Raw genomic sequence first — 26,259 nt, forward strand, 5'->3', positions numbered from 1 at the left:
AGGGACCCTTTCCAGTCTGGTTTTGTAAAAGGTATGGGCACGATACCAAACATCCTAGCCCTAACAATGATACAATCTGAGAAAGCTGATAGCCGACTCCCACTATATTTGGGGTTCATTGATTTCAAATTTGCCTTTGACTATATAGATAGAGCTATGCTCCTAGCTAAACTGAGACAACATCAGTGCCCAACATCACTAGTAAATCTGGTGATGTTACTACACACAACCACATCTATGCGAGTCAAACTAAACATGGAAGGGAAATTATCACCAGCCATCTCTACACATAGAGGGGTTAAAAAGGGATGTGCTCTTGCATCGTTCCTGTTTAACTTCTTCATTCTTGATTTAGGCCCTGTCCTAATGAACTGTGTAGTAGATGCGCCCCGTATAGGATCCCAAAAGGTGGCCTACTTATTATATGCAGACGATTTGGTATTACTGTCTCGTACACCCATTGGTCTGCAAAATATGCTAAACCAATTAGGTTCATACGCAATGGCAAACAATCTTGTGATCAACACAGCTAAATCCCAAATACTAGTTTGTAATACCAATATATCGAAAAAATATCATCCAAAATGGTCCCTTCAAAACTGTGTATTGACTGAAGTTGTGAAATATAAATATCTTGGAGTGTATATTGAGCACAAGAAAACTCTAAGCACTATGACCATCGAAATTAGAGTTAAATTGAGTGCCTTGATATCTCAATCGAAAGTTCTCCTAAGAAAATATGGGAAGTTCACATTGAAACATATAGTGTCCTTCTATAAATCCAAGGTAATACCAATTGTGTTATACGGAGTTGAGGCCCTGGTGCCGCAAAACCGTAAGTTTTGGGACAGTGTAGAAGCTAAATATTGGAAAGGAGTATTATCACTTTCGCCTGGAACACCACTGGCTATATTAAGATTTGAACTGGGATTGGTGTCTTTGTATGCTCGTGCATTATGGAAGCAGTGTGCCCTTCTATGAAAAATGCTGGAGGGGTTAGAGAAACCTACCTTTTTAAATGTACTGGCCCAAAATGTACTAACAGCAAAAAATGGCATATCAACAAAGTGGAGAAATCACACTTTAAATGAAGCATCCGATGCCTCGGTATCGATTGAGCTTCTTCTGACAAATTCTGATCGTGCAAAAAATAAAATTCATCAAGCAGACTGGATCAGGAATATGGAACTTTGTACAAATCTCAAAGACTTCAACTCTGATGCATTTGGTACCAAAAGATATGGAGTTATATCTGAATATCTGTTGAAATTCCCATCACATGTATGCCGACAGAAATATCTAAGATTTAGATTAAATCAATACGAAACAAATGAGATCTTGTTTAGAAGAAAAGTTATATCAAAGGAACAGAATTTCTGTCGACACTGTCAAATTAAGGAGCAAAAAGAAACGTTACAACATCTTATGGTTGAGTGCACTGCATTATATGATATAAGAGTGAAATGTTTTGGGGAAAAATTGCTTAAGAGTACCACAGACTGCACACAAGTATGGAATCTTCTATTTTCTAATCCAATAATAACTATACAGATTGCAATTGTACAATTTTTTAATTAAATTTTTCCTGAAACCAAATCCGAATGAATTGGATAAAAGTGGAAAGTGACCGACATATGAAATTCAAGTTGCGAGAAACTGTGTATATATATTCTGTTGTTGTAATTCTGTATAAATAGGTCTACGCAATGCCCGAGTATGAATGTATTTATCATGTTTTATGAAAATGTATGTAATATTTGAAAAGTTGGTTTACCAGCTATAACAAATAATAAAAAATTTAAAAATAAAAAAATATCAAAGGGCTTCTGTGCGTCCAATGTAACCGCAACAGCCTCCACACCCTGGTCTATTCTTGAAAGGACATTGAAGAGACTTCTGATATTAAGAGTCGTTGAACGTCCAGGCACAAAGCCACTTTGATCGTCGTGGACGACATACTGCATGATTGGGAGGAATCTGTTAGCCAGGGTCTTGGCCGGTATCTATATTCATGAGTGAGAGGGGCCTATAGGATCCACACTCATCGCTGGGCTTACCAGGTTTGAGAAGAACTGTTATAATTACCTTGCGCATTGAAGGGGGAAGGGTGGATTCCCAGAGTGCCTTGGACCAGACCTCCAGCAGTCTAGGTGCCAGGAGCGCGACATGCTCTTGATAAAATTCTGGAGTAAGTCCGTCAGGACCTGGGGCCTTACCCCTAGGGAGGTCAGTAATGGCTTTAACTATTTCATCCAATGTTATTGGGGCGTCCAGCTGTTCCCAAGTGGACTGGGATATATAAGTCATGGGGATTTGGTCAAACAGGTCTAGGATATGTTGTGTGTTGTGTTTGTGTCGTGGTATATATAGTTCGGCGTAGAATTGTGAGAATATCGAAGGTATTTGCTGATCCGACCATTGTTGGACCCCTCACGCATCCTTGATACATTCAATTTGGGTTTTACCCCCTTTTGCCTGGGCCAGCCTAGCCAGTTTCCTCCCCGGTCTTTCGCCCTACCCATACTTCCTTGCTGCGATTGGTCTACAGTTCCGCTCTGATTTGAGCCAACTTGGAGGGCGCTGCACCTGTTGCACATTCACGCTCTAGATCCTTAAGATTAGGCTCGGAGCATTGTAGATCTTTCCTGTTCGTTTTTAATATCCCCGCTTCCAGTGAAATAGCCATGCCCCTGATGTAAACCATAAAGGCCTCCCATCGAACCCCAAGGGTTGTGTCCTGCTGTGAATTGCATTCAAAGAAGGTCTTTATATCCGAGAGGATCTCGGCTTTGAACACTACGTCAAGTAGTGCTTCAGATTTGAAGCGCCTGGCATTGCGGGGGGTGGGGAGGACCCTAGCTCCACACCCAGCGTCACAGAGGCATGGTCGGATAGAGTGCGGGTTAATATACGAGAATCTGCAACTCTACCAATTAGGTCGCCTGTTGCTAAAAACAGGCCTATTCTAGATGAGCTGTCATGCACTGAGGAGTAGAAGGTATTTTTCCGTGTCTGAGGGTGGAGTATCCTCCAGACATCCCGCAACCCAAGCAATGTCATGTGTGCGTGTAATCTCCTAACTGCACGCAACTGGACCCTAGATGCTGTTCCTGTTCTGTCTAGATCGTTATTAAGTATGAGATTCATGTCCCCCCACCAAACTATCGGGACCCCAATATATTCCATCAGTAGAGAGGCCACCTTATCAAAGAATTCAGACGTGTCGACACTCCCGGTTTGCTAATATACACTGAAGGATAACATATCTCCCCTCAGGGTCTATGTGGCTTTTCTTCAATACAAATTTGACAGATTTGTGAAGCAGTGTCAACACTCCTCTGGATTGTGTGGAGTATGTAGTGTAAAACCTGTTTGAACCCCAGGATGGTGCCAAGCATGATGCGAGGCGGGAATGGGCATGTGTCTCCTGCAAGAGGAATATCTTCACCCCAGGCCTCTGCGCGTATGCTTTGATCTTATGGGCCTTAGTGAAGTTGACTATCACACAGACATCCCATGACATAATCTGGATGGCCATACCATTGTTTCAAGGAACATCCCAGTAAGCAAGACTGCGTATATGCCAAGAATCATTGACGGTGGAGTAGTGTCGTCTACCCATTGCGTGCAGTGCCCTGCCACCTCTGCCTTTTTTAGGAGCCCCCACACCCTCGCTCAACCCTCAATGCCCATCCCCAACCAGCAGTGTGCCTGTCCCCCCAACCCTCCCGAAGGTGAGCCATCCCCAACTTGGCCCAACCTTTGCACATGCCGAAGAGGGGCTCGCGTGCAGCAGGAACACAATAATAAACATTGCAGTCGCAGTGGGGTGTGCCGCTGCCGTGTAGCCAACTTATTTGGAGACCTTGTGGGTACCACTACAATTTTCCCAGGGGATGTGGCAACCAGGCATTTCCTCCCACACCTCATAACTTAGGAAAATGTTGACCATATACCTGGATTGCAAACATGGGTGAAGGTTTGGTGTAATTAGAGCATTATTAGTGGTCCAGGGTGTTGGGATGGGATCAATAGACACCTGTTTGATACAGTATTTTAGAGGGTTAGTTTGAGAGAGGTAATTTAGGGCATTACAGTGAGGGCGGCCGGTCAGACCGATCACTTTATAAACAGTAAAACAGGCAAGGTAATTTTGTCAGGGGTACTAATTACTCGTAGGGCACAGGAATCATGAACTTGAATAGAACAGTTAACACCGAAAGTACCATCGCTGAGTTCAGTCATTCTCCATTAGGTCGTCAGCGGGAGCATGTAAAGGGATGTGCGCTTCTATGAATTTCACCGCTTCATCCGGGACTGTGAAAAAGTATAGTTTGTTATTAAAGGTGAACTTTAGACGAGCGGGAAACAGTATGGCGTAAGCAATGTTTCTTTTTCTGAGCAGTTTTTTGACTCCAGTGAATTGACAACTTTCCTGCTGCACTCCTGTTGAGAAATCCGGAAAGATCCTGATAACTTGCGCATTGAGTCTGAGTTCCCCTTTTTCTCGTGCAAGCCGGAGTATCTGATCCCATGTCTCTATAGCTTAAGATTTTTGCTATAATTGGTCTCAGGAAGTCACCAGGTTTAGGACGCAGGGCCAACGCATGGTGGGCCTGTTCAACGGCAAAGAAGGGGGACAGGGCGTGGTCTTCTAACAAGTCTTTAAGCAAACTTTCCGTTGCCAGTTCAGGTCAGCCCTTGAGCGCGTTCCCCGGGACCCCATTGATACATATATTATTTCTATGTGATCTGGACTCCAAATCGTCACACTTGGCTTTGACTGATTTCATGTCCCGAACTAGGGTAGACAAAGTGTCTTGCAGCACAGTAATACCGTCCTCGTTAGCACTGATCCTGGCTTCCGCCTCGGTGATCCTGGAGCCTTGTTGATCCAGCTTGGATTTGAGTGACGCTACAATTGCATTTATGTCATCCAGTTTTTTGTGGAAAGAGGCAAAGTTCTTAGCCATGGATTCCATCATGGTAGCGAGGTCAGGGCCGGGAGCGTCTGCTGGTTCGTTTGCATCTTCCTGTCTGGAAGCAGCATGTCCGTGTTCAGGCCTGGGTGTTGATTTAGCGAATTTGTCCATGACGCCGATCTTGCCCATGCCACGGGATCTGTTAGACATTGTGAGGATGAGTAGACCTCCTGGATGTTAGGGGCAGCTGTGTGACACCTGTGGATCAGCACAGATGCGGGGTTAGTGCGACCTCTAGACCCTAGGGTCAATAGTCCGAGCAACTGTAGCGTAGGGCTGAAGTGGAGGAAGTTCGAGATCCAAAGCCGGAGATATAGCGTGGTGTGCAAGGCGGTGCGTCTCGTCCTGTACACAGAGCAGTGACACAGTAGCCGAGATGATGGGGTGTCTTAGTCGTGGACTCAGGTGCATGGTGTATCGTCCATCGCGCCTAAACCTAATCATTAGTTGTGTGTGGAGCCAAAGTATTCATCTCGCAATAGCAAGCCCCATGGGTGGAGCAGCAAGGTCGGTGATCAATGGACTACCCCTGATCCCAGCCGTCTTCTCTATGTAGCTCGCTAGTGTCCAGATTTGGGCCTGCTGGGGGCCAATATGCAGGGGAAGACTAAGGTGAACAGCGTTAAGCCACAGTGAGTGGCGGCGTCAAGGCCAGGCCACAGTTCAGATAGCGTGGAGTAACTTCACGTGAGTCCTGGATGTAGTGTGCCGCACTAATGAATGGCATAATGCAGCCCGTCGGGCTAGCTGATATTTCAGGTGAGAGACCACTTCGGTCTAGGTGCCTAGATGGCACTACCAACGAGTTTGAGGGCCCAGCCCCAGCATGCACAGGTGAAGGAGTAGTGGGGTAATGTGTGTCAGCCAGCAGTGTTACTGGGGGCGGGGAGCAGCACACCAAGAATGAATCAGCGCCATAGGCAGGCGCAAGAGGACCGGTTATGTCCATAGGTTCTCAAGTGGGCCTGATGGGCGTGTCCCAGCGATTGTACCAGCCGTAACATCTGGGTGGATCCCAGCATCCCACTAGTGTGCGTTAGCTGCAGCCCCGTATGTGTCACTATGGGGGGCCAGCTCCGGCAGGCTCATCTTGCAGAGTCCTTCTCGCGCAGCCGTTCCACGTGGCGGGGGAGCATGGTTGCGTGTCCCGTCATTGCGGCGTCCTCCCTGAAGTCGGGCCAGATGGTGGGCACCTTGCTGCAGTGTGGGCGCGACGGTGTTGAGGCGTGCCACACGCCGAATCTGATGGGAGCAGATCCTTCCCAGGCAAGGCTGCTGAACGTAGAGGTGCCTCAGGTTCTGGCGCCGGATCCACAGTAAGTCCAGGTCTCAAGGGGTGCGCGCTCACTGCCGGCTACGGGTCAGTTGGAGATGGGCAGGGGCAGAGGGACACGGCACGCACCTGTGCAGGCTCACCCAGAGATCGGGTTGCACGGCAAGTCCCCGCTGACAGGCTGGGAAGGCACCCAGGGCCACCAAGGTGTCAGCAAGTGTCTCGTCCGGGGGTTCAGTGTGGAGCTCGCCCGCCCGGGTCGGGTAGCCGTAAAAAGCCGGATCTTGCTGCGGGAGCGAGGTGTCATGGGTGCAGTCCTCTGATATCGGGGCAGCCTGTCACTCGAGGATGAGAAGGCAGGGGAGCCAGTAGGACCGCCCAGAGATACGCGGCGTGCTGGCAGCCGTAAATCGCACCACGCAGCTCGAGCCGTGAGGAGTCCAAACAGCACTTAGGATGGTTTGTTTCCACCAATTTTTGGATCGCTGCCGTCCATCACCATCATCTCCATGTGGGCTAATTTCCAGGGCCACAGCAGGAGGATTTCCGTTGGCTCGGTACGGAACTACAGGGCTAGGCAGCCATCTTTGGGCTGCTATACAGCGTCCCCACAGGGGCAGTTAAAGTTTTAAAGTTATCACAGAAATTGATCCACAAATATTCATGTTTCTTTCCAAAGGGTACAAAGACCCAAAAGGGGACTGGCCGCTCTTGGAAGTCCTCCCTGGGCAAACTCTTGGACCTATCTTGCCGGTTAGCTAAGATTACAGATCTCTCTGACAGGGCCTTGGGCACAGGGATCCGAGTGGATCCAGTGTTCCTAATTGGCAGGGTACAGAGCTATGTCTGCTTACATGGTAATACCAACTGCGCCATCTCTGCTGAATTTCATGACGCTTACTGATAAAAAAAGATTCAATGTTAGGCACACCGTCCAGGATATAGCAGCATCGCTTTCAAAATGTTGCACCAACAAAAAAGGAAATATTGTGGCGCACAAATCAAAATTTTGTGACATTTAATACTTTATTAAAACCTTAATTGATAGCCACACACACATTTCTATTGCTGATGTTCCCACTGTGGTTCCAGATTGAAAAAAAGCTTTTACAGCGGGAGTTCATTCTGCAGGGCTTGGGGACACTGCTGCAGTTGGTATTGGATATTAGAAGATGACATTAATTTGTCCTATATACAATTTAAATGAGTGGTCTATGGGTAAAATACAACATTTTGGCCCTCATTACGACCCTGGCGGTAAGTGAAAAACGATGCCGGTAAAGGATTACCGGCATCGCTTACCGCGAGGTCCTATTATGATACGAGGAAGTGCAATTAGCGGCACCGTAGTTAACGGTGTCGCTAACAGCACCAAGGGCGCGGGCACGCAACCCTCCATGCCGGAAATAGCAGCATGGCGCAAATTGGGGAACATCACGAGTCGAGCGGACATGCTCTTAACGCCCTTGCAAAGGCCATAAAGTACCTTACCGCCATGGTGCTAATACCGCCATCGCGGACCACCTGTAAATGGCCATGTGCAGTGTTCCCAGCTGTCACAGGTGCACACAATCAGCACAGGTGGAGGCAATACAGACTGGCCAAGTACAAAAGGAGCACACCCCACCCCTTCCCACACTCCACAATGATTCCAATACGACTAGCAATGTTGGGGCTGGAGGACCTGATTGCAATGGAAGCGCTACAGCAACAACAGCTACTACAACAACAGGCAGCACACAGGAGACGCAGAAGGAGAAGGAGGGAAAGGCAGGGCCAGCAAGCCCCACCAGCACAGCCAGTGCTACCACGCAGGCAGCCCCCAATCCCATGCATCAGAGCCAGTCCATTCAACCTCACTGCTGAGCAGATCCACACCCTGTACTGTTTGGACCGGGACACCATCACCACCATCGTGGACATGATACACAACGACATCGTCAGCATGATTGAAAAACCCAACGCCACCCCCCCCTACTGAAGGTAGTGTCCGTGCTCCACTTCCTGGCCACAGGCACCTACCAGCACACAGTGGGGCATTTGCAAGGCATTTCACAACCATTATTCTCACGTACGCTGAACCAAGTGCTCAATGCCCTCCTCAAGCACACAGACTACTACATTACCTTACCACGGACTGCCCAGGAGATGGCAAACACCAAAGTGGGTTTCCATGCACTGGCCGGCATACCTGATTGTATTGGTGCCATCGACTGCATCCATGTGGAATTGGTGGTCTCACATGCCATGGAGGTAGCGTACCGCAACCGTAAGCAATACCACTCAATTAACATACAAATGGTATGTGACTCAAACAGGATCATCACACATTGGTGTGCCCGATACCCCGGATTAACCCATGATTCAATGGTCCTGCGGAACTCCACAATACCACGCTACATAGAGCGACATGCAGGGCAGAGATCTTGGCTACTTGGTGAGTCTCATGTCATGGCCATGGAATTGTGAAGTGGATAGGTGATTGGCGTACCAATGCATGCTTTACCTGGCTGACAGGGGTGGGGGGGGGAGGATGCATACTTCATCTGGCTGAGAGGGGGGGTGGAAGAATGCATACTTCATCTGGCTGACAGGGTGGGGGGGAAGGATGCATGCTTCATCTGGCTGACAGGGGGGGAAGGATGCATACTTCATCTGGCTGCGAGTAGCAGAGGTAATGGAGCCAGCTCATACCCTAAAGCAGTCCAGACTTTAGCTGACACCTGACCACATAATGCCAGATGTAGACTGCCCCACCACGTGAATGAAGATGTGTCCCAACCATGACCCAACCAAATGTATGTGCACTGTACAAAATCAGACCACATCCACCTCAAAGAAATGCACCTACATGCAATGACTTCAGCCAATACACGGCACCAAACACCATCTACTGGAAGGGCAGTCCACCATAACTGCACACAAAGGAGCCACATAACGGACATGAAAATCAAAACACCAATACATGGACACAGAGGCCCAAATGAATTGCATAACAACATTTGAAGTGCTCAGTGAGGTAATCATGAGTCTGACAGCAATGGTGCCATGATGAGAGCATTGATAACACATGGACATCGGCCAGATCACCAAAACAACCGCTATGTACTAACACAGTGAATGGGCACTCATAAGCTACTGGACCCCCCTGCATACAGTGGTTGAAGGCATGCAAAACAGTCCATAAGAGGAATACACATATAGCGGTCACATCGTGTGACTCCATTCGTGCATGGAAATGTGGTTCAAAGTAAGAGATGAATGCATGCCATGGTGTCACGTCATGATTTGAAATCTGATGTCATGACTGACACATACATTGTTGCCCACATACAGGTGATGCAGGCTATCCCTTGAAGAGGTGGCTCCTTACTCCAGTCCGGAACGCACAGAACCGGAACGAGGAGGACTTTAATCGTGCACATACACGAACCCGTGGTGATTGAGCAGACATTTGGCCTCTTGAAGGCACGGTTTCGCTGCCTCAGCAGGTCTAGTGGGGCACTCCTGTACCGCCATGAGAAGGTGGCAAAGATCGTCATGGCATGTGTAATGCTACACAATATGGGCATCAGACGGAATGTGCCCCTGCCCCCTGACGCTGAACTGCAACCACCTGACGATGAGGATGAGGAGGGCGGGGATGGGGCAGCACCTCAGGGAGGAAGCGATGCACAGGAGGGACGTGCCATGCGTCAGACTATCATTAACCAATGCTTCTAGCACACATGGACGGTGGGTTTCACATGGAGATGGCACTTGGGGCACTGTGTGTGTCTGGGACATGCACACTGTGGACTGTTCACCAATAAAGCACACATACATAATGAGCAATGTCCACACATGTGATTTGTGCATAACCAAAAAGTGTATTGAAATTGTGATTTGAATGAACACACCCCATCCCCCCTCCCCCCTCAAGTCCCAACACACCCCATCCCCTTCCCCCCTCAAGTCCCTAACACACCCCATCCCCCCTCCACCCTCAACTCCCCAACACACCCTATCCCCCCTGCCCCCTCAAGTCCCCAACACACCCCATCCCCCCTCCACCCTCAAGTCCCCAACACACCCCATCCGCCCTCCACCCTCAACTTCCCACAAAAGTGTGTGGATGCATCATGTGGGATTGTCCCACTGGGCGGACTCTATTGCCCCCCCTCTCCCTGCACCCGGGGCACCCCTGCCTGTACTCCGCAGGTTCCTGGCAGATCTGCGGACGGGGCTGGATGGAGCAGAACTGGCAGCCGAGGAGGTACTTGGCCCCTCACAAGGACGCATGTCCCTCAGAACCTGAACAAGGTTTGTAATGTGCCGCTTTTAGCGCTATATCGCCAGCACGGACACGTTGATTGCGCCATGCCGGTAATGTCCGCAAATTACCCCCAGAGTCATAATGAGGGCCTTTGTGTCATCTGTAGTGCCATTTCAGAAATGTAGTGGCACATTTGAAAATGTCCAATTTTGAATATGTTGCCAGGAGGTCCAATTCACCATAAACTGGGTGACCTGGTTAGGCAAATTGTCCTCTTCTGAAGCCAGTCCAGAGGTTGAAGCTCTCATCTTTGGTGACTCCTTTGCTAAGTAACTTAGCAAATTTGTTAGCACATACAAGGACATGGATAAAGCTCAAGCATCCATACACAGAGTATTTCCCTTGCAGATTTTTGAAAGGTCTGGTCACGAAAGGGCGCGCAGCCACCCATTTTCACCAGAAGGCAGCAAGGTTCCAAAGTGGCAGAACTTCCTCCACTTGCTACAACTCCCAGCAGCAAGATACCTTCTTTTCATCCAGGGGCAGAGGACCACATGTCCAATCTAGAAACTCAAGGCAACCAGAAATTACCACAGGTGAGCATTACATTATCTCCAACTGTACCAGTGGGTGGGTGAACTACATTATTTTTTAAGACTTGAGGTCATATTTTAGATGAGGCTTGGGTCTTGCAGACAGTTAAGGTTCTACTCCTAGAAGTGTTCACAATACGTATCTAAACCTTGTTCCTGTTCATCTTTATGTGGAAGAGATTTGTTGGATGAACAGGGAGGTGGCAAGGCTAGCTCAGAAAGGTGCAACAATATGCTTGTCACTACACCTTGGGGGTTCTTGAGCAACCTCTTCTGGTCCACAGCAAAGGGAAAGTATGTCAGGTTATAAGCAAAGGAGTCACCAAAGTCAGGTTATAAATGTGCAATAGTTCAACAATTGGGTAATTTACAGCCATTGCAAGATACCAGGCATTGGATTGCTGTGGAACATCTTGTGGGAGGCAAAAGGCTAGTTTGCCTTGATCTCAGGGGTGCATAGCTGAAGGTTCCCATTTTAAAACCACACAGGGGAATCCATCAGTTTCACTGCTTGCATTTCTCCCTGCCAGCTTATTGTCCACACCTGAGTGTTGCATAACACGCATGAAACCAGTGGTGGCAGCCCTCTGAAAGATCATAAAACTAGACAACACAACAAAACTTTCATGTTTTAAGATTGTAATCTGACCTAATGGCAAAAACAAGTTGCAATATTTTTGTTTCTGGAACTCAGTTTCCTCATCAATTGGCAGAAGCCAGAGCTTACACTGACATGGCAACCTTACTCCCTAGGCTTCTGAGTGCACACTGCACCCGTGACCCCACAGTTGTCCTCACCCAAAGTGAAGATCATCAAGAATGATATTTGCTCCGTCATGGTGAAGTGGGTTCTGTGACTTTGGGAATTGGCCAGGTAATTTGACCTATTGTCTTCCTCATTTAGGTAAAGTTTTCTGGCCCTATTCATTACTGTGCACAGGGGTATTTTCAGTACTTGTGTCGGAAGCGGCTGTTTGCTTTCCTTTCCTTCAGTGCGGCTTGACACATTACTAGGACGTTACTAGGACCTTTCCTCTAAATGTTTTTTTGCTGGTGCGGGCACGGCAAGATCAGGCTGCGTTCCTGATACGCTCCTCGGCATCTGCGGCGGCGCTCAGTGATCAGCGATTAGTGCCAGCGCCGGTATCAGGAGTCCTCAGGAGTCCTCTCTACGCTTTGCGCTCTGCCCTTATGTAAGCAGAAGCAGAAGTATGTGCAGAAGTGTGTGCCTGCCTGCTCAGAGAAGTGCGCAAAGTATGTGCTGGTTTGAACACAGTGCATATAGCACAGCGCTTGGTACACCTATTGAGAGGAAGAGCTTGAGAGTGGTGACTGCGGGGGTGAGGACTCTGGGTCCTTTGACTCACCCGTTTCGCATCCTGCTGTTCATTGCCTTTTTTTTTACTTAAAAAAAACAAAAAAAATCTCACGTGTCTCACCTTTATCTTACCTCTGATTTGAGTGGCTAAAGTGGCTAAAGACGAGCGACTTCCACTTTCGCTGACATTCTTCTCTCGTCACTGCTCTGAGGTGTGGAGCGGGTGAAAATTTATTTATCAAAGTACAAAAACTTTGGCATCCCTGCATCCTCTTTTTGACACAAAAAATCACATCAAAGCCATACTTTGGCAGTTTCTCCCGCAACCCGTAACTGGGACCCCACACCCACACTTAAGCCTTATTACTATCTCACTGAGTGTGGAAGGGAGACTGTGGGCAGAGTGCCTTTGATCCCGACTTTTCGAGTATCCGTACATTGCGCACTGCCAAATCAGCTCCAGAACTAGCCTTAAACTGTTAATAAGGCTGGTGGAGTGGAGCAGAAGTGCTTTTGTTGGCCTATTTCGAATTTAGTGAAACCATTTTTTTTACCGTGGGTACATTCCAATCTTTAAACTTTGCTGGTTCCTGTTTGTGACTCCAGGTCCCCAAGTCTCACATATGCCTCGGACACACATGGAGGATGACTCAGACCTTGTGATTGCTATGGCTGAATCCATTTCTGAGGACAACCACACTGCATTGGGGAATGGTGGGCGGGGGTTGCACAGCTACTATTACAGCTAACATGGAGGATGAAGGTAGCATGCCTCAAACCCCACAACCACCCCTCCAACATCCTTTAAGTGGCCTCCAGTTTGGAGCACACTCGACCCCTACAGTAGTAATAACCAAGAAGACACTGACACATGAAAATGCCTCCAAAAGGAAGGGAGGGCATATGTGGAACAAATACCAGAGGCAGCAATGGAATCGACATTGACCTAACTGTATCTCCAGGTGAGGAAAAGAGCGACATTGGGCATGACCCCACGGCAGACAACAATGGACTTAATTTGGGTGAGGCTAAAATACCAGCAAGCCTCAACATTAGAAAGAGTAATTCTACACCTCCCCCACTCGCAGGAGTGACAGAAAATCATAAAGTAGGAGAGACTGCCAAACCATGTCAAGACACCCAGGATACCCAAGAGGAATATAGGGGAGCTACATTAACCTCCTCATATACACTTGGCACAAATGTCAAATACCAACTACACAACCACCTGGCCCAAGACACTCTAGGAACTACCTGGAGACCCCAGGGTCTCACGCCCATCCTGTTAAAAGGGAGCCAGCGTTTCCACCACTATAGGAAAGATGACAAACAAGGATGGGATTGGGGTCATGCTAAAAGCACCTTGAACACTAAGGATAACGGCCTAATGCCCTCAGAAAGAGGTGGAAAGGGCAGAGAACTCTCGCCCTGTCTGGCTCCCGGGACTAAATGCAGTTTGCCAGAAACACTCCTAGGGGCAGACACCATAATGGAGGGGGTGGCTGTTTTGGACAAAGAACCAGACTCAAGGGTTCAGCTTGCCACTGGATGCTCCGGTGGCCTGCAGGCTCCCGCTCTGAAGCGTAAGGAACCAGTGACTACGGATGCTAGTGTAAAACAACGCGCCTCAGCAGGCGCAAAAATGGGTAACACACAGCGGGCAATATTATGCTGAATACCAACAAAGACAACCCCTGCAAACAAATGACAAAGGACTGACTTGGACAAAGTAGCACCTTACTCCCTCGACGAGAACCTACTGATGGATTTAATAGCCTCTCAGGTCGAGCAAAGTAAAGACGAATCGAACAGTCGAAGCACAATTGATCCTAAATTAATAGCAGCCTTTTCTCTAAGCATGGCACCTTTTATGAAGCTGATTGAAACTCAAAACAATCAGATAAGAGACCAAACCACAGTGATTGCAATGTTGCACAGCAAAATTATCTTTGTAGAAGGATACATTACGGCTATCCAAACAAAAATGGTTAAAAACGAGGAACAAACTACTAACATCTTGAAGAGTATTCTGGAGCCCGTAATTCGAGACAAAGAGAGAAGAAGATCAGAAAGATTCTTTTCATTTACATACGCACAACATCCGTTGGGAGGAGAGTCCTTGAATATGGATGTCCTCAACAATAAAGAGCCTTGGGTAGGAGAAATTGAGACCTCTAACAAATCTGGGAAAACATACACAACTGTATCGACACTCACAGAGTCAATGCCCCCTGTAACTATAGTTATCGCAGATACAGTGTCTAAAGGAACAAGTCAAACTCTAAATCAACCTATGTCTGAAGAGGTCTAAAACACTGTGTTGGTACCCCCGGTTGAAAAAAACAAAAAAACAACAAATGAACCCCACTCGCCCCCAAAGATCTTAAACATCTTCAATGAACTGGGTGAGGGCAACAAAGGGTTAGTAAAAATGGCGGACTCCCCACAGTCGAAGAGACTAGCTTTCCGGAAAAAACTTGAGCAAGCAAAAAAAGTACTGACAAAAATGATACCGGCTAAGATAGAGCCAGCTAAGCCACAAATTGATGTGAGGAAAACTGGGGGAACAGTAGTGCCCATTAAGAAGGGGACAAGATTTAACACAAGCACTGCTATTCGAAACATTCAGAGACCCGAAACTCCAGAGATGTTTGTTAGAGGGCCAAAGAAGCCTACTGTCAATGAAAGAGCGAAAGAGATCTCAGACGTGGACGTTCAAAAAACACAATTACCCAATGCTCAAGGGCATCATGATGACATCAATGCAGACTTATTAAACTTGTCTACTTATTCTGACGATTCAGAGTCAATATGCTCAATCGGACCGGAAAATCAGTCACAGAATGGAGAACCTGGCTCTAAACTCTCTGAGGAGGAGGATGGAGAACAGGCTGAGGAACTGGAAAAGGTACCGGAGCAAAGCAACAAACAAGGGTCCATTACGAAAAGACTCTAAAGGTGAGATTCTCAAAAGACTGCAGAATTGTTGAAACAGCCAACTTATCTAGTCAAAAAACTCCAAGCACTAGTGGTCAGTCAAATGAGAATCAAGACAAAATCATAACGGAAGACCCTGACCCAGAGCAATTGGTAATAGAAGAGTACAAAATCTGGAATCAGAACAGATACGGCAACCGGGAAAGGAAGGAGGCGGCTCAAAGACCGACTGGAAGATCTGTCACACAAGAAAAAGACAATATCAGAATAACTAGGGTGGTTGACAATTGTGATAACAGGTCTCCCTTGCGCTCTAGGTTGGTCGAGAACTGTGATAACAGGTCTCCCGCTTGTTTTTTGTTAGAAAGGGTCTTAAATATCAAAGACAACCTGACCCTCAACAGAACCAACATTATGAGACTCATTGAGTCAATTGAGGAATTTAAGAAAATACAATCGAGGGACATACTGTTAATTGAATTCTCGGGAGACAAACGCCTAGATAGAGCCCTGATCTACATATCGGACCATAGAACTAAAGATACTTTCATTAAAGAAGGCCACAGACTCCTCAATATGGGTTTTTGGTTAAAAGAAAGAGAAATACTGTCTCCCACATCAACATTTACATCCGAAGAGGATCGTCATCGCCCTACTAAACAGGTATACGTCGAGTCTAAAAGCCTGAGAGGCAGAGAGGCTCGTCCTGAGGAAATATTGAGTAAGAAGCAGGCAATAGTAGACAGACAAGCCCCATGCTGGGCAGGACCAGACGATCTGGGAAGCAAACTGCTGTCGTTTAAACAGCCCAGAGCGACACGCCCGGGTAGCCCAAGGGAAGATTGGAGCTGGCTAGCGGGCACATTGGCCAGGAAGTCATAATGCCAAAAGCTCTCAGAAACTGTCCTCTTCCTTAACTTGACCATCTGTTCCTGGAACACCAGGGGATTCACGCACTTATTTGGGGAAGGGGAACTCGTAATTGAGAAATATGATATATTGTGCCTCCAGGAGACTTGGCTGAATGAGGAACCATCCCAGGAAGGATACAAAGTATTCTTGAACTCCGCTGTCAAAGGGAACCTCGGACGACCCATGGCAGGACTGATTACAGCATGTAAAATAACAAACGGATGGACCAAGCTCTGTGTACAGAACCCTACGCCACTGATTCAGTTTGTGTTGCTGGTAAAAAGGTACAATCAACACATCTGGCACCTCCTGATATGTAACATCTACTGGAATCCCACATCATCACTTGCAGCAAATCTTCAAGAGCCGGTTATGAATTACATCGACGAAGTTAGAATTACCTACAACAACATTGATGTTTTGGTATGTGCGGACTTGATTATGGAATGTTTTGACTCTAGGAACGAATTGATAACTAATCCATCAAGAGCTGCCACTTCGAAGATATTAAGGGGTATAAGTTGGAGAGAAGATCTACAAAAAAGAAACATAAACTTGATGAATGGCAATATAAGGGGCGACATCCCACCGAAAGCAACCTGGAAAAGAGGTCCCCATACCAAGATCCTTGACTATATTTTTGTGTCAGAGACTCTTCTTGGCCAGATGAGTCACTTAGAAGTGATACCATGTAACAACAGTGACCATAATCTGTTGGAGATGGTGGGAAGCCATGCCGAAGATACCGTTGGGCAGCTTTCCATTCACTCAATACTGCCAACATTGAGGTCACACCAGGTCTTGACCGGTTAAGAATCTCTTCTACTGACCTCAGTCAACTAACTACGTCCTTGTTTAATGGCAAAACCAGCAACGCCTCTGGCAACCCCATACCACCACTCCATTACCCATTAGCCTTAAAAATCTTTCAGGCTAAAGTCGGAAAAGGTTTAAAAAGTGTGTTTACAAGGAAACACTTCTTCAACAAGGACATCTATGAAAAGAAAAAGTCTATCAAAAAACGATCTATGCAACTCAAAAAAGGTGTGCTCCCTGAGGTAACAGAAAAGTTGAGAAAAGAGAAACAATCACTCAAAAACTGGTTGAAAATGCACCATTATCAGCTCTTGCAGGCAGACGGGGAGAGGAATGTTGGGCCTGATGGCCAATAAGAACACAGTCGAGATCTGGAAGCTGCTGAACTCTACAATGGTTCCACAAGATTCGATCCTTGAAAACTCAATACCATCGTCAACATGGGAGAAACACTTTGCGAGTTTGTTCTCCAAAACGTTGGGAGAAGGACACGAAAATGTTACACTCTCCAACTTACCTTGGACTTTTGAATTCGATAGGGAGGAGATACTTACCCTAATAAAAAAAGTAAGCGCATCAAGGGCGGCGGGCACTGACGGCCTAACAAATGCTATTTTGAAGTAACATCCAGAGCATTGGGCCGACTTCATGCTGTCTCTGTTTCAGGAAATTAAATCAACAAAGAAAATACCCACCTCTTGGACCAGGTCAACCGTGGTCCCGATTTACAAAAAGGGCGACAGGTCTGACCCTGCCAACTACAGACCAATCGCCCTCTTGGATGAGGTAGGAAAGCTACTCTCAGCAATACTCCTGAAACATTTGAACACATGGTCCGAACAATCACACCACCAAGACCGATGGCAATCCGGGCTTAAAAAAAGGACGGGAACTGCCCTTAACCTTTTCCTGATAAACTTGCTGAAATGCAGGGTAAAAGCAACTAAGCAAAATAAGACCTATATAGCGTCCATAGACTTGGCCCACGCATTTGACTCAATAAACAGGAAAATTCTATGGGAAAAACTGTCAAAATGGGCCTGCACTCTGGAACAACATTAAGAATTTGATTGGATAGGGCAGGAACTCTGTCGAGTGAAATTGGAACATCATTGGGGACAAAATAGGGCTGCAGACTGGCACCAACCATATTTAACCTCTACATATGCGACATTGAGGAGGCTTTTGAAGATGGGAGATGCTTCTGCCCAAGGACTGCAGGTATTCCAGTAGGAAGATTACTCTATGCTGATGAACTCCTCATCATGGACCAAACTGAAGTGGGTTTGCAGAGACAGCTGAATGCCTTGTCTAAATACGTGGGTGCCAACTCATTAACCATCAACCCTAAGAAATCCAAAATCATGGTTATAGGAGAAGCAAATAGAACCCGCAGAACAAAAAGAAGCTGGAGTCTCCAAGGGGTAAAAATACCTGAGGTTACATCAATGCAGTTGGGGTTAACAGTGAATACTAGCATGTTAGACTCTTATGGGGTAATGGCCGTGAAGTCAAATGCTAAGAACCTAGCAACCCAGGCTAGAATAATCAATCGTAAATATGGCAAATTTACCCTACTACCCATCATCAACTTCTATAAACTGAAGGTGACTCCCATTTTGATGTATCTGAAACTCAGCTACAACTTGCAAGCTCTCTGTGGCGGCAGGTTGAGGGAGCATTTTGGCGAGGTGTTCTGAATATGCCAGGCTCCCACCCGGTAGAAGTGATCAGGAGAGAAATGGGAATGGTGTCACTGTACACCATCATGGTCTGGAGATCACTGTCACTGCTGAGGAAATGTTTGCAACCACCAGGCGAAGGAGGGTACGAAGTCCTACATGAGGACATTTACTCAAACTGTGAGAGGTCTCTAACTGAATGGAGAGCTACATGTGTGGAGATACTAAAAATTCTAGCATTGAGTGAAGAGCTTCTACTGGAAAATCCTGACCACGTCAAGAAGAAACTTTACTACCAGGACTGGATAGACACAGGTGAATGGATTCGGAGCATGAAAAATGGTGGAGGGATAAAGAAAGATACTAGGAAACGAGGCCAAGTTCCAATATACTTGACAAAGTTCCCCTCTCCCACTTTGAGACAAAAATTTCATGAGGTTCTGTTTTAACCTGTTTCCAACAAATGAAGTTCTTGAGAGACGTAAAGTAGCCTCAATGCGAAATTACACGTGTCAGCTCTGTAAGGGCACGCTTGAAACCCTTGAATTCCTAACTACTGAATGTGAGTCAGTGAAGGACTTAAGAACAACGTACTCGGGACATTTGTTTCAAAACTCAACAACAACATCCCCCAACTCACTTTGGGTTAACTTGTGTCAAGGGAGGAGAAACACAGAGATTCTAGCCTTGTTGGCTTTCGTCAATAAAATCTTTGAGAGACTGCCGGGGAAAGAAGACGAAAGGAAGAGATCTACTGAGACGAGAGGAAAAAACTGATGAAGACTGGAGCTTTTATCAGACTTTTGGGAAGGTTCTGGGGGGTTTTATTTATTTTCTTTATTCTCTCTTTTCTTTTTTTCTCCTCTCCTCCTCTCCCCGACCCTACATATTTTTTATCGGATTTTACATATCTCATCTTGCCAGCAATTCAATGGAAGTTTTTGTTTTTAGTAAATAGCATGAAAAAGTTTAAATGCGAACTATAAATATGCTAATAAAAAATGAAAAAATACTGTGCACGTCATTGGCTAGAGATCAAATACCTGTGTAAGTACTTCAAATGATGCCACTGTACATGGACGCCTGGACACAGCTTATTTTATAAGCCCAGATCGCAATCCACAGGTAGCCCCAACACGCACTTCTTCAATAAAACATATTTCGTGGATTTAAAGATTCCATAGAAGACCAAAAATTATTTCAACAGTGTGGGTATGAATGTTCAGGGTTCATGTATAGTACAATAGTACACAAAAAGGGGACAAATCTTAAACTTGCAAAATGATTTGGCGACCAAGGCTGATAACTTTTCCATCGCCCAGTTTCCCATACTGTGATCCAGCAGATTGAAATTAGTGGGCCGTATAGATCTTTTCAATTCTGTGCGAGAGCGAATCTAGCTTCAATAAGGCTTTGTTTTCAGTGTAGCCATGAGATCTGATAATCTGTCAGAGTTATCTTCCCCCAAGTAGCCTAGGATCAGTATCCATGGACCAAAAGGGATTTCAGCCACAAAGTTCCCTTACTCTAGAAATAAACTCTTCCACAAAGACTTGCACTGTAGTACATGCTCCCAAAGATGTCCTAATGTTCTGGATTATCCACAGCCCCTTCAGCATGACAAAGAAAAAGAAGTCAAGAGCGTATGAAGTTTGTTAGGAGAGAGATGGCACCTAAAACACATTTTATATGTGCACTCCTTAGAGGATTGTTGTGCCCTTGCCAAAATGTGCAGCTAAGCTTCTGGTTCAATGGCAGTACCCGGCTATTCCCTCCCCCCCCGACCCCCACTTTGTCAGACAACATAGTCTTTCCCCATGGGCCCTCTTTCGAGGAGGCAGTAAAGTATAGAAACATGTCCTCTGTCTGTGCCCTCAACCAAGGTAAGCAACAGCCTATCTAGACATCATTAATTTAAGCCCATGGATTGGACATTGAATATCACAGCTGTGAATAAAAGAGCCCATTCAAGTTTAGCTTCTTCAAACGTCAGAGGAAGACCTTGATTGTAGAAATGTTCTAGAATTGTGAGCCACCCTGAAAGCCATGCACCAAAGTAGTTACTCTCCCATCCCAGAGAATATTCAGAAGTCCTCACTAAGAGGAAATATGAGCCCAGCCCATGGTGCACTGACTGAGTAACATTTCCCTATACCAACAGTGTAGAGAAGTTTGGGTGGAAGTCAGTAGGGTCCATTCTTGTTTTTGCCCTGTCTGTTTAAAAAAAGAAGAGATGCCAAGGGAATTCTAGAAACTGTGTGCTCTACTGCCACCCAGCATGCTTCTGTGTCCAAGTGTAACCATTAGAAAATGTGAGGCGTCTGCATTGCCCATGGGTAGCGCTTTAAAGCCTCCAACGTCAGTGGACATGAGAAGTATTTTCTGGAGACTTTCAGGGGTCGTCTAGCCCCAATTACAGCAACGATCCTCTGCCAGAGTGTATACAAGGAACTCTCTGGACTTATTCTGGAAAGCCCTGGCGAACATAGGGGATCCTAGAGAAGAGATTCAGTTCAACCCCATTTACTCTACTCTAAATATGTTGGTCTCCTCATGTAGCCAAATCTTGCGAGAGCTCTTAGAAAAGCTTAGAACTATTATGTTGATATACATTGGAATACTTAGGTGTACATTGAATCCCCAAAAAGACCCTGAGTGGAAGTGATCTGTCTTCTTAAGCGATATTGACGTGTAGGGTCTTTGATAACATTTAGTCCTTTAGATTTATCACAATTTATTGACAAACCAGAAAACACTTCAAACTTTGCCTGTTCCCTCATTAGAGCAGGGAAAGAGGATGCTGAATTCAATTACAAAAGCACGTCATTTGTGTAAAGTGTAATTTTTATCTGATGACTCCCCAGGTGTTAAGCTTTAATACTGTCATTAGATATGTTTATCAAAGCAAAGGGATCCATACAAAGGACAAAACTAAGTGGGGCGAAAAAGGCGATCCTAGTGTGTTCCCCAAGAGATCTGAACAAATTCTGTAAGAGCTCAGTGGATTTTAATGTGTTGCATAAGGAATTAAACAGTGAATATATCCACCCTGAAAAACCATAGCCCAAATCCAAAAGCATCGACAGTCTTCCTAATGCAACTCCAAGCTACTCGATTGAAGACGTTGTTGGCATCTAGGGGAAGAATTGAAAAAGCCTTGCCCGAACACCTACCATCTTCAATTACGTCAATTATCTTACATATATTGTCATGTGCACTGCGGTTAGTGATGAAGCTAATCTGATCTAATCCGACCAAAGAAGTACTTGCATTACCTGAGATGCCAAGAACTTAACATACATGTTGGCATCTACATTCAGCTGGGGATTGTTTTTTTGGTTTTCGTTAATGTGTAATTTGGCTATTTACAAGCCTTAAACACAGTGAAAAACATTATTACATCATCAAACACAGTAAAAAAAAAACATTATTACATCATCACTATAATAAAAAAGCATATACCTAATAACCAACATTTCATATTTATACAAGAGACATTAATAGTTAATGACACTTAAAACAATCCTACTAATTAAAAAAATTCTTCCCATACATGAAGAGCAACCGAGGAAATCACCACTGAGTCCGCTCTCAACAAAGTATTGCAAAATTGGTCGGAATGAATTAATCTAAAATCAACACAAATATTTTCATAGCCTTTTTTATAAAAATGCTTCATTTCTTGGCAGGCTGTTAGCACATGTCTACTGGTTTCCATGGTCTCATAACATAATCGACATCAGCGCTCTTCTCGGGGAAGACCTTGCCAGGCTCCCACATGATCCTTTGTTTGAAGTCGATTCAAACGGAGGTATAAAATGAAGTGCTTCAGGGACTTCGGCACACTTTGGGTAAATCAGAAACAGGAGAGTCTGGCTCAATACCTTGACTAGCATATTCTGCATATCTGACTGACTGAGATATTTATTCGATGTTTAGAATTCTAGCGCCAATTTTCACCTTCCTTTTCAGGATTATTTTAATATTTGGCCACAACAATGCTTCTTCTTAAGTAATGTCCAAGCTTGTTAATTATTCAGCAGTAAATGATATAAGCTCTGCCAAGTACACATTTTTACTAATTGAGCAATTCATCGAACCCAATAGATGAAGCAATTGGTTTGTATTATGTTTACTAGGTAACATTTTCAAAGTATCAGCATTATTTGAATTGCCCAGCTCGTGATGAGAGAGGTGAGGCCATAAGCTAGCCTAGGTGCCTCTACCGAAGTGGAGGAAGGAAGATTTATTATACTTCTCAATATTTTTCCTTCAATTTTATTCAACCACCTTGCATTGAGTGCGAGGGAGGGCTGTTAACCCATACAATAAGCTAGGCACTATACTCACCTTGTAAATCTCTAGTAGTGCATGATATTATACCCTGCATTCTTGAACACATATTGTTTGGCAGCGATAGTAGGCCCCACAATCCTATCCATCCCTCCCACCACCATTGTACAGACGACCAAGCCTGTTTCCTGGTGAACAATTTTAGCAGAGAGTCCAGAAGTCGAGGCTTGAAAGTTTTAAAGAATAGTGGGGAGAAGCCATCTTGACCCAGTACTTTGTTGTTTTGGAGGGAAATAATAGCTGCATTGAAATCAGCTTCAGAGACGGGAGTCTCCAATGAGGTACGCTCTAGCTCAGCAGAAATACCAGAGATGTTGGGAGAAGTAATATATGATCTCTGATTCTCAGTGGAAAAAGAGTCCTTGGTCATAAACTGGCTGAGGTATTGGGTAAATATGTTTGCCTTGTTAAGCTCATAATGGTAAAGTGAACCCTCCTGATCATCCAAAAAGGATATTATATTTCTAGAGTGAGTGGCCTTATGTTCATAAGCTACTATTCTGTTAGCTTTATTCTTTCACAAATAATATGTTTGCTTATTTTGCAATAATGAATGAGTTGTTCTCTCAGCAGGCGAGCTTCCAATTTTGCTCTTGATACACTTTAGTTCATCCACCACTGCTCAACCCTTTCAGTTTATGTGCTCTCTTAAAGGCTGCTTCTTCCTTTTCAAGCTTGACTCTTCTACTCTCTCTAGCCCTAACACTGACTAGAGAGTGTAACACAGAGAGCAAGCTAGACCCTTCAACTCTCTCTCTAACACAGACTTTAGCCTGACTAATAAACTCCCTTGAGAGTTTCCACACAATGCCTGATCCAATTCCTTGAATGGTATTCCTAGTATAAAAGGTGACAATGTCTTGGAAAAATCTCCTCTTGAACCACTGTGTCTCCAAGTAGTGCATCTTTTAAACCCTGTGGTGGTGTCAGTGGCATCCCTAGACTAACTATTCTAAGGGAATCTATTACAGGGGAACAGCCAGAAAAGAATCTAAGCCCAATTTCAACACAAGAGAGGGATGGGGCCAGTGTGTATGATACTAATAGCAAATCGAACTGATATGTGCACTATAAAAAAGAAAACTGGGTATGGACCACCTCAGTGAAGTCAGGAAATTGCCATACTTCAATTAACTCAATTTCCCCATTGTGATTACATTTTTAAAATCTGTTGATGTGTGAGCTAAGTACTATTTCATTAGGTGAGAGACTGCATTAAAATCACCTGTGATAATCATAGCTAGAGGAAAATGCTGCTGTTCTAGGGAGGAGGTCAGCATTACATGCATAATGATTCTCTTTTAGGGAGTAAACAGAAATTAGTGTTAGTCAATGACAAAAAAAGTAGTCCCAGCATGAATGGGTTTCTTTGAGTATGCCAACGTCTGCCACCATGATCTCCAAATGAGATAAAACAAACCGGCGCTTTAGTGGAGAGTTGAAACCTTGGACATTCAGAGAAATCATAGAGAAATCAGTCATACACAATACATAGATGTGCATTACTGTTGAGTAAAAGCATGCCATGCCATACTTGAAGTCTTGATCCATCTTCTCCAACTTACCAATATAATGAAGGCACACCTCGGCTGCACGCTCACACCAACAACAAAAAAAGTACACCTGCTAGGGACAAAGGCCCAAGACACTGCTTGCAAGGATAACAAGTTTTTAAAAGAAGTGCATCAGCAAAGATCTCTGCTGAATGTTCTGCCAAAATCTGCACAGCCATGTTGGGAGGGACTCCCAGGTATGCCAGAGTATGGCTGGGGCTCTGCTTGACTTCGAGGGCCCAACACCCTCCCCAGAATAAACGGAGGAATCACTCAACAGCACGTTAATACTGGGGTGTATTGCAAATAAAACCAACAGGGATCAATACAAGACAATGGGAATTCTCTGGTACATCTCAGCTCTCCAATGGGTGCAGCCTAGTTTTGTACAAGGATGTCATCATCACCTGGGCCCTTCCCCAAAAAACATCACAAGAGATTGGGTATCAAGAGTACTTTTACCTATGGGGTCTCCTATAGAAGTTATTCTACTGGTCCTCACATGTCTGGTGGCTGGTCAGTCCCGTCCCCAAGAAACGATCTATTACATTGTTGCAGAGTAATGGGTTTACCATTGGTTCGTACCCTTTGCAATCCACCCCTGGCTTTCTAAGCTGTGATTGGTTAGAGCTGATCTCTCCACTACTGAGACTAGAATACGTTCTCAGCCCGCTGTGCACCTTTTCAAGGTGATGCGAACGATTATGTGTCTGTATTGTAACTTATGTGTACCACCTTCGTCTATGAGAATACGCTCCTCACGTTGTAACACTTGTTGCCATCTGAGTCTGTCTTGCTGGGATCGGCTCTGCTTTCCCACCATGGATGACTGTCCATTGTCTCGTTTGGCTGTACCACATGTTTAGAGACCACGCATTTGAGCTCTGCAGCTCACATTTATGAGGATGTATTCTGTTTCTCTGCAGCTGGTCCGCTTGTCGTCTGGAGATTGGAATGTGTCCGTGTATCTATAACCATGGCTGTGTGCCTGTCTTGCATTTCCTGCTCTCTGTGCAGCCTGGATCAGCTTTGCTCGTCTCATGCTCTGTGGTTTGAGGCCTGCTGTAATTTTCCTAACCCTTATAATGCACTGTTTATGTTATGCTAGGTTCCCTATAGGTTGGTGATACGTGATTCTATCAGGCTCCATATATACTCCTGTATGTCCACTCGATCATGGTTATAAGCATCTGCAAGCTTGCTCATGATCTCTTGTGCCTTGCGTTTCTGTGTTACTGCATTTGGCTAGTGCGGAAAAATAATAAAAGCATTGACAATATTTATATGTATCTGTCCTCTAGCTATAGAACTGGGTAATGTGAGAAACCTAAGGGTATTCTCCCAAGTAGAGTCTGGGAATCCCTTATTCAGGTGGCCAGGGACAAACTTGACCTCTTAGATCCCAGCCCTAGGGGTAGACGAGCGAGGGACGATCACCTGGGTAGGGGAACCCAGGATTATGCTAAGGGGAATGTCCAAAGGGAGACGCAGTATTATATAGAGGAAGAAGTTGAGGGTGACAAAGTCCCTGAGGTTTTTCTTTGTTATTCCACTTCTACCTCCCTTCCAGCCAAAGAAGCTCCCT

This window comes from Ambystoma mexicanum, chromosome 7p (genome assembly GCF_040938575.1).
Source record: "Ambystoma mexicanum isolate Mex_15411 chromosome 7p, UKY_AmexF1_1, whole genome shotgun sequence".
NCBI classification, from domain to species: Eukaryota; Metazoa; Chordata; class Amphibia; order Caudata; family Ambystomatidae; genus Ambystoma; species Ambystoma mexicanum.